The sequence below is a fragment of the Penaeus chinensis genome, chromosome 14, assembly GCF_019202785.1.
Source record: "Penaeus chinensis breed Huanghai No. 1 chromosome 14, ASM1920278v2, whole genome shotgun sequence".
NCBI classification, from domain to species: Eukaryota; Metazoa; Arthropoda; class Malacostraca; order Decapoda; family Penaeidae; genus Penaeus; species Penaeus chinensis.
This window is the reverse complement of record NC_061832.1, coordinates 17559952-17576152: the sequence shown is the minus strand read 5'-3', so window position 1 is coordinate 17576152 and position 16201 is coordinate 17559952. Positions and strand designations below refer to the sequence as shown.

At 42.0% G+C, this 16201-nt stretch overlaps 1 pseudogene; it reads left to right on the top strand.

The window, feature by feature from the left end:
• The window catches only part of LOC125032547, an 8912-nt pseudogene extending 2435 nt beyond the window's left edge, over positions 1 to 6477 (top strand).
• Positions 6478 to 16201: the final 9724 nt, after the last annotated feature.

Here is a 16201-nt window from a genome sequence, read left to right as displayed (position 1 = left end):
GTAATGGTTACGATGATATTTCTGATCGTGATTTTATTGGTATGCCATAATTTTGTCAATGGTACCAGGTCGGTTTTGGTGGTTTGTTTTAGGCGGGAATAATACCATGGCAGTGTTGGCACAGTATTATCTATGCGACACCATTACACTATTATTTTAGCGAGCATTGTAATCTCGGTATCGCGTTAGTCTTGTAACGGCACCATCGTAAATATTGGTACTATACTATTTCAATAACATTACAATACGTGTTACTTTTGCAGAATGCACAATGACATCAGCAACACAGTGTTATCTCTACATGAAGTGTAGCTAGAGAGAGAAAGAGATACATAAATAGTTGATCAATAACCGCAGATTCATAGGAATATATATATATATATATATATATATATATATATATATATATATATATATATATATATACATAAGATTTTCTCACCCTGCAGTTCTGGAGCGCGTGGGTGCCGTGTGACTCTCAGTACAAGGACGCAGTCACTCAGACATTCGAACAAATAGACGTGCTGAGGAGACTCTTTGACAAATATCACGGAGATCTTCAGTTTGTTACAACTGCAAATGGTGTGTATCATATGGAGATGCATGTGATTGGGAAGATCCGTCATACTTGGTGGGCTTTGTCATTTGTGAAAAAATTGTTCTGTATGGTGGCCAGGAAAGCACGGTCTTTAAAAATGGATTAGGTCTCGGGTGGTTAAGTTATGCCAAACATACGTGTCCACTGCCCTAATCTACAAGACTACACACATAAAAAATATGCCCAATGTATCACAACAAACGGCACTGCATGTTGCAGGCATCGAGGAGGCCCACGCCCTTGGGAAGATCGCCTCCCTGCTGGGCGTGGAGGGCGGCCACAGCATGGACTCTTCCCTGGCGGTGCTCCGGGCCTTCTACAGGCAGGGCGTCCGGTACATGACACTCACCCACAGCTGCAACAACCCGTGGTGAGTCGCCTGGTATATCGGCGAGCATTTGAATCGAAAGTGATTATTTGGACAGGCAAATGCACAAAAGCTTAGTTTAACACCTTAGACAAAATGTATAAAAGTATCTTCATTAATAATATATATTTATATAGTGAAAATGTTATTTAAAAATAGATGTGGATAATTCATGGCTATATATTTACAAACGTCGAACGTCAGTGTCTCAGTTCCATTTTTCAGTTTTTCAGTTCAGTTTTCTATTGCAAAGTTCACACTGTAGTAAAGCAGCTGGAATGGAAACGTCAAAAGAAATGAACCTACTTCAACTACCAAAGTCTGCCATTTTTTTCAGGGCCGACAGTTCTGTAGTCGAGGAACAGACAGACAGCAAGCTGCTAGAGTTCGATGGTCTGACACCCTGGGGAGAGGTCAGTGCTGCTGGTACCGTTTTATTGAAGAATTTTTTCTGCTGACGAAGTGGAACGGTGGCCTCTTGCAGCTGGATATGGATGCTCTCTTTATAACCAAGCCATCGATTGTAAATCTCCAAATTTTAATGACGATGCCTCAAAGCCACATGTGAACCAAAACATAAGTAACAACTAAACAACTGCTAAGGACAGACTGATAACAAGTTTATGGAAGAACCAATCCAGTTCCACCTTGTAACATACACTGTGTTACTTCCACTCGTAATTAGTAATAATAACATGTAAATTGGCTGGTCAGGTGGGCACATATAAATCTGTTGTTAATAGAATTAAGGTCAATGAATCTGTACCTTTGATCTATCGAAAATGAAATGCAAGATGCGTTATTCATCGAGATACTCGGTCGAATCTGGGAATATACAAAAGAATAACAACAAATCCGTATCTATTCGCATTCACCTTTTGAAATGGATATCTATTCACTAAATCAATCCTGTTTTAAGGCCAAAAGTTTGTTGAAATACCCTAATACTCTTTTTTGTTGTTGTTGCTACAGAGAAAAAATACCACATTAATAATCGCAGGAAAATGACCCCAAACTCCCAACTTCAGCTCGTCGTAAAGGAGATGAACCGGCTGGGGATGCTGGTCGACATCTCCCACGTGGCGTCCCCGACCATGCACGACGTTTTGGATGTCACCCGCGCCCCCGTCATCTTCTCGCACAGCGACGTCCGCGCCCTCTGCGACATCACCAGGAACATTCCGGACGACGTGCTTAAGAGGCTGGTAAGGAGGGGCATGGCGGTAGGGGAAAGTTGTACGAGGCCCGGATTTCTTCTATTTCATCTTCTTACCCAAATATTACAGCGTTTTCCGATTTGATTATACTTCGATTATAGTGATAATAATAATAATAATAATGTAACTGTAAAACAACAAAAGACAATCGCCCTCAGCCTGAAAATGGCGGCGTCGCACAAGTCAATTTCTACAGCTACTTCCTCACCTGTTCGGGCGACTCGACCATCCAGGACATCGTAGGCAAGTATTTTACAGATTTGGTCACACTAGAAATCTATTTACGTCAAGATATAAGACCGCAGAATCATGCACAATTTTGCTTCTTTCATTTCTAGCCATCTCCAGCAGACTTCAACCCTTGGTAGTTGAGGTCACTCCAGTCGATGAGCGTATCATGGTATTGAGACTGAAGCTTTCATTTGGCTTCATGTCTCTTGTTGCTGTATACGCTCCTACGGATGTATATAAACTTGAGGTGAAAGAGATGTTTTACGCCAAACTTGCATCTGTGGCAGACAGATGTCCTCGGCGAGATATTCGTATTGTGCTGGGCGACTTCAATGCGGTATCCGGCTGTGATCGAGCTGGCTACGAGATGTCTGTCGGTCCTCATGGCTCAGGAGCTGATGCTGGCAGTGAGAATAGCCTCCTTTTCCGTGACTTTGCTAGGTCCCAGAAATTGAGGATTTCTGGCTCCTGGTATCAGCGTTCTGTCCCGCATCGCTGGACTTGGTACAGCGATACAGGAAGAGTGGCCAAGGAGATCGACCACATCCTCGTTAGCACTCGATGGAGGATCCTCCAGAACTGCAGGGTATATCGAAGCGCTGAGTTCTGTGGAACTGACCATAGAATAGTGGTGGCTACTCTCCGGGTCCACTTTAGAACCCCCTGCCGCCCAAATGAACACCCTCGGGTGTTTAATTTGGACAGATTGAGGGAGGACGAGTGTACCTGGGGGTTTGCCGAGGCTATCTCTGGTCGTCTCACAGCACTCGAGGGCCAGACAGACCCTGTTCTTATGTGGGATACCTTCAAGCGTGAAACGCTTGATGCAGCTCAGGAATCCATTGGTGAACGCCCAAGAACAAGACAGAATTCCATCTCGCAGGAGACGCTGGAAGCCACAGATGCTTGTCGTGCGGCTCGACTGTCAGGGGATCGCACTTTGCACCGCTCTCTGGTGCGCAGGACTAGGTCACTGTTGAGAAGGGATAAGGAACAGTTTATCAGTAGTCTTGCAGAGGAGGTCGAAAGCCATTTCCTTGTAAATGACCTTCGTCCTGCCTACCAAGCTCTGAGAAAGCTGAACTCCAAGCCCCCCTCACAGACGGCTGCAGTCCGCTCAGCAAGTGGCCAGATAATCTCAGATCCTGATGGGGTGCGTGTGCGTTGGGCTGAGTTTTTTGAGCAGTTGTATAAGGTTGATCCACCAACAGTTAACATGGATGCGGGTAATGTTGAGACTCCTCTGCCAGATCCACCCATCAGCGAGGATCCACCCTCCCTGACCGAAATCAGGGGGGCGATCTCCAAGCTGAAGAGTGGTAAAGCAGCAGGTGTCTGTGGCATCCCAGCCGAATTGTTAAAGGCTGGTGGAGAACCTATGGCAAGGGGCTTGCATGCAGTCCTGTCTGCCATCTGGCAGACTGGTACCTTTCCCCCTGACCTGCTGAGGGGTGTGGTCATCCCTCTCTGGAAGGGGAAAGGGGATCGGTGGGACTGCAGCAATCACCGAGGCATTACACTACTCAGTGTACCAGGCAAGGTACTCGCACACATCTTACTGAGACGTATCAGGGACCACCTGTTGAGGCACCAAAGACCGGAGCAATCTGGTTTCACTCCTGGTAAGTCCACAATAGACCGCATCCTGGCGCTTCGAATCATTATAGAACGCCGTCGTGAGTTCGGACGTGGGCTGCTCGCAGCCTACATCGATCTCAAGAAGGCGTTTGACACGGTGCATCGCGAATCTCTCTGGGAGATCCTGAGACTAAGAGGAATTCCAATAAGGATTATTGGACTAATAGCAAACCTGTATACAGGCACTGAAAGTGCTGTAAAGTGTGGTGGGGGCCTGTCGAGCTTCTTCCCTGTTAGTTCAGGGGTGAGGCAAGGCTGTGTTCTTGCACCAACACTTTTCAACACTTGCATGGATTGGATACTGGGTAGAGCTACTGTCCAAAGTCACTGTGGAGCAACTCTGGGCAATATCAAGGTTACAGACCTTGACTTTGCCGATGATGTTGCCGTACTCTCTGAATCTCTGGAAACCCTTGTAGCGGCTCTTGATGCATTTAGCAATGAAGCGAAGCCCCTGGGGCTAGAGGTCTCCTGGACCAAGACCAAGATCCAGGATTTTGGGGGCCTGCTAGGAGACCCTGTACAGTCGATACGTGCTTGCGGGGAAAACATCGAAGTCACAAAGAGCTTTATATACCTCGGTAGTGCATTTCACGACTCTGGGCTGTCAGACCAAGAAGTCAGTAGACGGATTGGCCTGGCAGCAGGGGTCATGAAATCTCTCGACAAGAGTATTTGGAGATGTCGGTACCTGTGCAGAAGGACCAAGTTACGTGTTTTCAAGGCCCTGATACTGCCAGTTTTACTCTATGGTAGTGAAACTTGGACACTATCTTGTGCTCTGGAATCTCGTCTTGATGCCTTTTGTAACAGATCCTTGCGCCGGATCATGGGGTACAGTTGGCGGGACCATGTGTCCAACCAACGGCTGCACCGTGAGACCGGTACAGGACCTGTTACTTGCACAATCCGTGATCGCCAACTCAGGCTATATGGCCACTTGGCTCGACTCCCACAGGATGATCCTGCCCATCAGGTTGTCTCTGTCCGAGACAACCCTGGGTGGAGGAGGCCTGTGGGACGACCGAGAAGGTCGTGGCTTGGGCAAATCGATCAAACCTGTCGTGAGGAACTAGAGATGGGCCGGGCCCCTGCCTGGCGGCTCGCCATGAGGGATCCTCGTAGGTGGAAGCGGAGGGTGGATGCGGCTATGCGCCCCTGCCGGCGTTAGCTCCATAATGATGATGATGATGATTTCTGGGCTTGATACTCGCTTTGCATTCATTTTTATGTTTCTATTCGAAGAGTGTCTCGCATCCTAATCGAGCTTTGGATTTTTGTGTTTAGTATTGTACTAATTATGCTGCAGCAAGTGATTTGTATTCTTGTCACGTAAGAGTAAAAGACAAGCAGATACTTGAGCCTCAAGTTCCTTCCAGACAACATCAACCATATTCGAAACATCGCGGGAATAGACCATGTAGGCATCGGGAGCGATTTTGATGGCATCAATTCGTGAGTAAGAACACGAACACATGCACACACGCACACACGCACATACGCACACACGCACACACACACACACACACACACACACACACACACACACACACACACACACACACACACACACACATACACACACGTAGCAGTAGCAATGGGTGAAAGAGAACTCTTAAATTGCGCTATTACTGTTGATTTACTCATATGGATCAGTGGATAGCTGAATAAAGGAGACTTTAATAGCAAGATGACATTATTACAGGACCTTCAACTATCTGATAAAGCAATAAGCAGTCTGTTTGAGATATTTGTGATAAAGCTGAAAAATTCAAACATCTCGTTTATTTCATTACTTTGTTTTATTCTCGTAAGTAACAGAAAATACAAATCCCGTTGCAGCGTCCCTGTAGGCCTGGAAGACGTAAGTAAATACCCCTATTTATTCGCCGAGTTGCTGCTGGATCCGCGCTGGACCGACGCAGACCTCAAGAAGCTGGCGGGTCTGAACGTCATCCGGGTCCTGCGGGAGGCCGAGAGGGTGAGGCGCTTGCTCTGACTGATGAATGGGGGAAAGGGATAAAGAAACTGGCGATGGGTGACTGCTCATGTTTGCGCATGCATAGAACTGATGAGATTCTAACTTAACTGTGTGTTCTACTGTTGGCTTGAAAGGCTTGCTTTAATTACTAAATACAATGTCTTCTTCATATATTCATATGATAATCAAAGTCAAAGGATACACAATAAATCGGGGAGAAACGCTGATCATCACACCCAGCATACAGGCATATCAATCCAGTCCTTCAAATCCCGTGAACAGGTGCGCGACGAATTGGCCGGCGAAGCTCCCTGGGATCAGGTCATCCCTCCCGAGGACACCGAAGGACACCTCAACTGCTCCAATCCCTGGTCTTAGAGGCGGCAATTGTCAGAGGGCATCGAGATGTTTCCATTGCATACCACTTTAATAGTAAAATATATACAGAAAACTAGTCTTTTTTTAGTGTATCATCCTTCTCATGTTTCATTTTGGCCGAAGTGAACAAGAAGTAACAGATGAGAAATTAGTTATTTTTTGTGTTATATCACGAATGAATCAAACTAATAGCTACCATGAACTACTATGAAACATGGATCTGTTACCTGGAAATAGAAACAGTGAGAGAGTAAAAAGGAAGAAAAGTAGCGGAGTTTAGTAGAAAATTCTCTTTCACAAAAAACAATTAAGTGTTATAATTCATTGAGGTTCATAGATGATTTTCGATGGTCATACACACTCACTAACGATGATTTATCCACATGAAATCAGCTGTGAGTGTTTATTTATGATGATATTTGAATGGTTGATAAGCTTGCAATATCCTTCAAAGTTAAATGAATGTATAAGTTATCCATCAATTCTTTTCATAGAAAGTGTTTAAACGTTTAGAGGGTAACTAGTGTATTATGGAACTGCATAGTAGTATAACAGTAATGCATATGGGAGATAGAGATAGATAAATGGATAGATAGATATGTAGAGAGAGAGAGAAAGAGATAGATAGATAGATATATAGATATATAGATAGATAGATAGATAGATAGATAGAGAGAGAGAGAGAGAGAGAGAGAGAGAGAGAGAGAGAGAGAGAGAGAGAGAGAGAGAGAGAGAGAGAGAGAGAGAGAGAGAGAGAGAGAGAGAGAGAGAGAGAGAGAGAGAGCGAGAGAGAGAGAGATAAAACAATAATATAGATAGACTGATAGATAGATATATATAGATAGAGATAGATAGATAGATAGAAATATATAGATAGATATATATAGATAGAGATATATAGATAGCTATATGTATAGATAGATATAGATAGATAGGGATAGACAGATCGATAAAGACAAGAAGATGGTCAGAATGCTATGGGGATGTCTCAATGTCGCTCGCAGGAGACCCTCTTTTATGCAGGTCTTCATGGGGAATTGACAAAGGGTTGCAAGTACTAGGAAGAAGTGTTTGTATAAACAGAGCGACGCCACAAGGCGGAAGATATGTGGATATTACATCCGGTGTTGTATCGAGTAGATGATTTGGTATGTAGGAAGTAATGTTACTTATATGTAAAAAAGTATTATATGTATGGCGTGTGCTGGTGGTGTATCACTTACAATATATATATCTATATATATATATATATATATATATATATATATATGTATATAGGTATATATATATATATATGTATATAGGTATATATATATATATATATATATATATATATATATATATATATATATATATTCCAGAGTTTCAATTCTGCGTCTGATTTCCTTCTTGCAACAAGCATATGAGATGACTAAAGATCCAAAATAACTGAAGGAGGGGACCTATTAGATTTCTATATTTCCTTGTTTCAGTGGATAAGTTGGACTTTCAAACTACCATGCATTTTGTTTTCTTGCTATTGATATGGAGGCCAAGATGTGGCCATGAAAATTGTATTATCTGCATAGCGAAGATGGTTGATGAGTACAAATTGAGGAGGCCAAGAGACATCACACAACCTTGTCGGACACCTCGCTTGATGGGGAACTAGTTAGTTGTTCCACTGGATATACGAACTGTTGCAAGTTGTTCTATGTAGATTGAATGGATTAGTCTCACATATTTATCATCTGTCCGGATATTTGCGAAGATTTTAAACAATTCTAGGTGCCGTACCTTATCGAAAGCTTTATGATAGACATTTCTCGTACCTTTACCCTTCATAAACCCAAACTGGGTCTCTGGTATTTCGGGTATGAGTTGTCTTTTTATTTTCTGTAATACGATTTTCAGTGAGATATCGTGAGCACTCAAGTGTTCCTGGGATCTTCGGTAGGCCAATGAATACCGATTTCATTATTTCTTTAGGTAACTTGCTTGTTACGTAGAAATCACTTAAGAAGTCTCCCAAGACCCTCAGCACTTCGATGTATACACCGTCAGTACCTGCAGCTTTTTCAGATTTCATTGCTGTAGGGACTTCCTGCTTTCACAATTGGTGGAGCAGATGGGACAGCTTCCGGGACTAGATCTGGCATTTGTTCATCGTCGTGTGTGTGTGTGTGTGTGTGTGTATGGTGGTACTTGTTCATCGTCGTATATATATATATATATATATATATATATATATATATATATATATATATGTGTGTTTGTGTGTGTGTGTGTGTGTGTGTGTGTGTGTGTGTGTGTGTGTGTGTGTGTGTGTGTGTGTGTATGTGTGTGTGTGTGTGTGTGTGTGTGTGTGTGTGTGTGTGTGTGTGTAGGATGGAAGTTGTATGCGTGATGTGCTGCCTCATGTTGTACATTGATCGGTTTTGAATTGGTCTGGTCTGTAATATATTAACAAAGATAATATGCTATACACTGCAGGTAGACCTTTTAGCCGCTTTTAATCAATAATGTTGCAATAAGGACAGATTAATTCGAAGGCAGACTTTCAAACCTTTCTCATGGAAATAACGGACAATATTATACTAATTATCAAAACTGAACTTTAACAACCTTTTGATAGGGAAATGACTATATGAGAGAGATATCAGCCAAGTGTAACAAAACATTAATTATAACAGTACTTTTTAACAGTACTTTAGAGGTGTAATAGCAGTTGTGTTCAATCGGACAAATTATCAAAATCATCAATAGAACAGCCACTAAAAGTTAATATATCCTTTGGAATAGGCTCTGGTCTGCTATGGATTTTTTTTTTTTTTTTTTTTTTTTTGTGTGTGTGCATGTGTATACGTGGATGGGAAATGTATGAAAGTGCGTGTGGATAGGAGTATATAATTATGAACGTGGGGTGTGAGCGGTGAGTCTGCTTCCCTTTCAAGTGGAATATTGGTGCATTGACTGTATTCTTTTCCTGTAACGTAAAAACACAAATACACAAGTAAATAATACAGTCCCTTAATTAATAAATAACACACGCACAAATATATATCTATATATATATATATATATATATACATATATACATTCATATATATAAACACTTATGTGTGTTTGTGTTTGCTTGTATGTGTGCGTGTGTGTGTTTGTGTGTAGAAATATGTAGAAATAAACACACGCACACACACACACACACACACACACACACACACACACATATATATGTATATGTATATATATATATATATATATATATGCATAAATGTGTAAATATATACATGTATACATATCCCAACGTCCCTTCATAGCGAAAGGCACAGTGAGCCCCACAAAACCTCGCATTTCTTTCGCTTTTACAATGCACAGAGAGCGGTGCTGTTGACACTGGCCAATAATCCTGCAGTCACTCCCGCAACAAATGCAAGAAGGAAAGACAACGTAGCTGTTTTATATCTTTGTTGATTCTTTGGTGATTGTGACAGTCACAAGGTTTGTCACATTAGTCATTACTCTTAAACTTTGTGTGGTTTATGTAAAGAGGCTACAGAATGAATACTTTGTATGTAGCAGAATGTTATGAATTACTTAGCTATTTTTATATACTTCATATTTTTTTCATAATTTGTGCTTGAGACAAATTATGTGATGCCTAGACTACACGCACACACACACACACACACACACACACACACACACACACACACACATACATGCAGACACACACAAAAAAAGAGAAAAAAACACTCATGCACATGCACACAATTACTTTCATGAATCGCAGGTTAACATACCAACCAACGAGGAAATATCTGCTTTCATTGTGTTCCCTCTCTGTAAGAAAAGTAACTGACGATAATAACATAGTCAAGATGAAGAAACAGAGGAGGAAAAACTGAGCGAAAGTATAGACTCGAAAAAAATAAATCTGTGGGGAAAAAATAATGAACTGAAATGGCTGTAGTTCATGCTTTATTAAATATGAAGCTGTCATAAAGTAATTATTTGCCAAAGAAATCCACATGAAAAAAAATATATATATTGGAGTAAAAGTAAATCCGTAAGTGACCTTTGTGGAATCATCTCGGCACCACCTTTTTATGGAATTTAAACCCTAAATCATTTTCTTACAAGGAACTACTAAAAGAATAATTTTTTGACTCTTGGCTACTAATTAAGAAGTGAAATTGCTTCGATATTATATGAAGTTGTACTAGTAATAGAAATAGTGGGTTCTGTAGTAATAGTGATATCAAGGGCAGAAATTACAGTAATATTATAGTAAAAGGTATAGAGTCCATATCAGTAATTTATCGAGTTAACAATAGTAACAGAAGTAGTAATAATAGGAACACTAATTCTAGCAGAATCACAAACAATACATTATTCGAATATTCATGACTTTTCATTTGTCCAAATTACAATATATCTACAAGACAGTTATGCCACATGAAATGACAAATTCTGCAGATGGCGAACAGCTGAAAAACAAACATTTTATTTTTTTTATTATCTACATAAATAACGAGAGGAGTGCTATCAAACGATCACTACTTGATGGCAGACCATCAAAGGCTGGGGCTAAGTGAATGCGAATATTTTCAAATATCTTTAAAAAATATGGTATTGGTAGATACGGGAGATAAGGAATTTTGGGGAGATTCGATCGCAGTTTCAGGAGAAATGTCAGGAGGGAGAGAATCCAGGGAAGGGTTTATTTGTGATAAAGAGTCACGTGTGTATCCAAGGGGAAGGGATAATGGGGAAGGAAGGATGATTGCAAATAGAGCAGGGCGGCAAGGGATGTGTTGGGAGGGAGTGGGAGGAAGGGGTGTAGGGGGAACATGAAAAGGAGGAGGATGGATGTCATTAGTTACTTTGAGTGTAGAGGGAATAGGAGTAGAGAGATTGGAGGGTGGGTGAGGAGTTTTCTTGGGTTGTAACTTGATAGTTTTTAATGTATTCGAGAGGCTCTAAAGTGGGTTTGGTTGGGGAGGTCTGCGAATTCATCTCCTTTAGCTAAAGTCGATACGTCAGGACTTTGCGTCACAACTTGCTGATTGGCCAGCGGGAATGCCGCTGCGAAGCGCAAAGGGGACGTTCAAACGGTCCTACCCCTCACTCTACGCACGACGCTGTGGGAAGCGGCTTCTCTCTCAACGTCTCTCTTTTGTTTCTCTCTCTGTCCCTCCCTCCTTCTCTCTCTTTCTCTGTCCCTCCCTTCTTCTTCTTCTTTTTTCTCTCTCCTTCCCTCCCTCTCCCTCTTTCTTTATCTGCCCCCTCTCTCTCCTTACATGTAAGGCTTCTCGTTTGTTTATAAAAAGAAATATGCTCTCATTGCACTTCGCTGTCCTGAGCAATGTCCGATGTAATCATATGATAAATACTCGATTTATATGTTAAAGACCTACAGTCTCAGGTAATCTAATATTATAATTAAATTAAGTTATAATTCATATAGGGTATATATAACATATAAAAACTTTTGCTTTCATGAAAATAATTAGCTTTATATACATAATACTGTAATGAACGAGTTTATGCCTGGAAATGATGCGGATGTGTATATTTTTCATTTTATTTTAGCTTGTGAATAGTATTTTTTTTTATAAATTTATCCAGATAGATATTGAATTTGTAAGAGAACAACCAGCCTCGTGACTGTCGCCTGTTCAGTTATGTATTTTGTGTATTAATTAAAAATAAATTGTCTTCAGTGGCATCTATCTAGCTCGAGCACACGGGCATTAAAGGACTCTAGGAATGAAACGGTGTCATGCAGACGCAACGGGCTGAACCATTTCTCGGCCAGATCATAGGCTCCGACAATTCAAACGATGACGTCATGAACTCGGGACGTCTGGCACAAAACTCCGTCGCATCCGGGGTATTTGGCGGGACGTCCCTACAACAAGATGACATCAAAAGGTTTTCTAATGGGGGGGAGAAGAGAAGATGGGCGTCTGAGGGACAAAGGAAGAGGAAGGTGGAGGAGAGGGTGTGGTAGAAGATGGGGTAGAACGTTTAGATTGTCTACTATGGGTAAAACGAGAAGGGAGAGGGGTGTTGGGGCAATATTAGAGGTTGGGATGTCTGGATTTAAGATTGCAAAAAAAAAAAAAAAATGATTGAAAGAGGAAGGGTAAAGGTAGAGGAGTGCTGTCTAGCCTTACATAAAGTAAGGCCAAGTTTGAATCTGAGAATTGCCTCTTCAGTATCAAACTTGTAGGTAGGGTAGCTCTTATAAAATACATCGTGGGAGCAAACACATTTGGCACTCGTGCGTGATTGTGCAGAGCAGTTCTATGGATCATGACCTGGTTAGGTGCACAGAGGACATCAGGCTGTGGAGTAGCAGTGTTTGGTAGGATAGAGGTTGATATGGTCGGACAGGGAGGGACTTTCCGCCAATATGAACATAGTAGGGGAAGTCATGTCTGTGGAGAGCAATCTTGGCAATATTAATGGAGGACTTACAACGACCTCTAGAGGGAATGTCGTAGCATTGTACTGATAGTACATCATAGTCCGTGAGGCAGGTGAGTAAGTCTTCTCCACAATCTGGCCAATTCATAGACACGGCAGCTTGTCGCGGAGATAGAGACATCTTCCGATACAAGTATTGAGGGAGGGACAAGGGTGGGCAAGAATGACTTTGCCTGTGAAATCAGTGCAATGCTTTAGCTTGGGATTTGGATGCAACAGTAACAAAGCAAGGACAAATCTTTGCCTTCTTATTTTTGGAGTCATTGCTGGAGGAGGAGAGTGTTGTCTGAGGGACTGTAGAGGGGATCATGAAAAACTAATCGCATTTGATTGCACTAAGCAGGGTATTCAAGATGTTTGTAGAGGTAGAGGCAGTAGAAGGACGGGGACGTGTGGAAGAGAGAGTAGTGTGGAGAGAGGTAATACAGTGGAGAGATGGACAATAAGGCTGCAGGGTAGTAATAAGAGCAGAGAGATTGTAGGATTGATGAGGTGTAGGCATGTTATCTTGGGTCATGATTAGATGGTTTTGAATGTCTTCAAGTTTCTGCAGTAGAGCTGGTTGGGGAGGTCTGAGAAACAAAGGTTTTCTTATGAGGGGGAGAAGAGGGGACAGATGTCTGAAGGGTGGATTGAAAGGTTGATGAAGGAGAGGATGGGTTGGAGAAAATGGAGTGGAACATTTAACTTGTCTTGTGCGAGGTAGAAGAGGGATAGGTACCGGGAAGTAGTGATTGGAGTGTCTGGAATAGTGATGGAGATTGGGGTATCTGGATTTAAAATGGCAAAATAATTTGACTGGGAAAGGAATGGCTAGAAGTTGGATGAGGAAGAGATACTGGGAGGGATGTAGAAACACCATCTTGAGAATAGGGGAAGGGGCAGAGCAAAGGACGTTATTAGATAAGGAGTGAGAGAAAAACCTCGTCGACACGCTTCCTGTCTGGCTTCGTGTAAAGTGAGGCCATATTTGACTCATAGTTGCAGGTGGGGCAGTCCCTATAAAATACATTATGGGAGCCACAACACTTGGCACACGTGTGTGACTGTTCAGAGCAATTTGATTGATTATGACCAGGTTGGGCACATAAAGGGCATCAGGCTGTGGAGCAGCAGTGTTCGGTAGGATGGCCTAGACGCCAACTATTCTGACATTGACGGGGTGGAGGTTGATATGGTCGTACAGGGGGGGACTCATGGTGGCCTCTAGAGGGGTGGTGTAGCATTGTACTGATACTGCTTCCATGAGTAAATTTTCTCCACTATCTGACCAATCCTTGTCACAGACAGGGCAGTTTGCCAGGGAGATGGAGACAGTTCCAATGCAAGGATTGCCAGTGAAGTAATTTAGGGTTAATAATGCTATAACTTGGGATTCGGATGTAACTGTGACAAGGCAGGAATGATTGGGGCAGCTGCAGAAGGAAACTTTGCCTACTTGTTTTGGAGGCATTGCTGGAAGAGGAGAGAATTGTCAAAGTAAGGGGCTGTAGAGAGGATAATGAAAAATCGATCCCATTTGGTTGAACTAAATAGTATTGAAGAGGTTTGTAGGGGACGTGTGGAACAGGGAGTAGGATTGATTAAGGTAGTACTACTTAGAGGTTGACAATAAGGCTGCAGAGTAATAATAAGGAAGAAGGGGGTATGAAGTATAGGATGCTGGGAGAGAAGGAATGTTTCCTGGAGGTTGAGTATTGACCTGAGTGGATGATTTGGACTAGAATGATGCGATAGTAGGCATAGAAGAGAGGGTAGCGGTAGCAGTGTTCTGAGTGGTGGTCAAAGGAGAGCCTGGGATCACAGAACCGGGAGAATTGAAATCAGTGTGTCTATTTGAAAAATGGGTAAGCCTCAATGCCCCTATTAATGATGCATTACAGGCCATGATAAGCCTAGGGTATGAAATAGTCCATCCTTCAGGGTCCCTTTGAGGGGCAAGGGCTAGACAACATGGAAATACTCTCTCACACCTTAGGGAGAGGATAGTAGAAGGGGTTAGAGAAAAGAAGGAAACGAAAAGGAGAAGGGGACCTTGCAAAATTAGTCGAGTCGAGGGTTGAGGCCCAAGGCAGGGGTGATCCCCAGCATGGAGTCTCAGTCTCCATCTCCTAAGTCCTCCACAACATATCCAGGCAAGGGATTGGGAGGGTATGCTCAAAACGAAAAGAAAAAACAGATTTGTGCAAATTACACCCCACGAGATTGAGGAGCAGTGAAAGCATAGTTGTAGTTTCAAAGATTAATATTGTAGTGTCTCAAAAACCAAACTTAATTTTGTACAAGAAAAGTGTATCTCACCAAATATATCTTTCTAAGAGGTTCACAATGAATAGTTCTCCGAGAACCTGCATCTTCATTTCGCTGTACAGTTAAATACTTCCTTTAAATTTACTGTTTACTTTTCAATTTGGGAAAACCTGTTTGTGAAGGCAGTAGGTCGGTCGTGTTCATTGACTGTTACAATATTGGAGTATGAAATATGCATTGTGACAGATAATGGATAATGGTTAAGAAAAATCCTGTAAGTTAAAGGTGAATGCGTGATGTCAAGAATAATGAAAAATGATTTGATACAAAAAAACGAAAGGATGAAGATGATGCAAAGGAAAATACCAAGATAAGGAGAAGGAAATTTAATTTGTGTTCATAGTTCAACTTTGCCACCATGACATAGATATTGCAATATCTATTTATTTATTGAACATTTTCTGCCGTGGCAACATCTATGGCTATTAGCAGCGTTTTTTGGTCTAGTAAGGCAATGTTTGTGGATTTCCAGAATGGTCAGTGGTCAAAACAAACAAATGTACCAGGCGTCAAAGGCTATGCAGACCTGCAAAAAATAGAGGCGGCGAGGGCTGAGGTCCAAGGAAGGGATGATCCCTGCATTGGGCCTCAGTCTCCGCCATCTAAGCCCCCCCCCCCCCCCGCAACAGCGAGCAAGAGATTGGGGGGTATATTGCTATAGAATGTCTATATATTTGAGAAATTATAGATGTATGCTCACTTTGTATGGAGATGTTTTACTGATACTGGTTTTAGATTTGCAGTACATTTTAGTGACAGGTTTTATTTTCGGCTGCTTCACTTTGAGATATATTCCTTATGTTTGTATATACATTTGGATTAATTTTCCCAACTGGCATCTTGTCATATTTTGAAGTTGGCTTCTCATATGACAGTATTTTTGTACTCTTGCAATGATGACAAAAGTACCAATTATTTTGACATTTGAAGAGGTTTTTGCGTCCTTAAGCAGGCCTTTATCATACCTGTGATCTTGCGGACGTAGGAGTAGGAGATAGAAAGCTTGG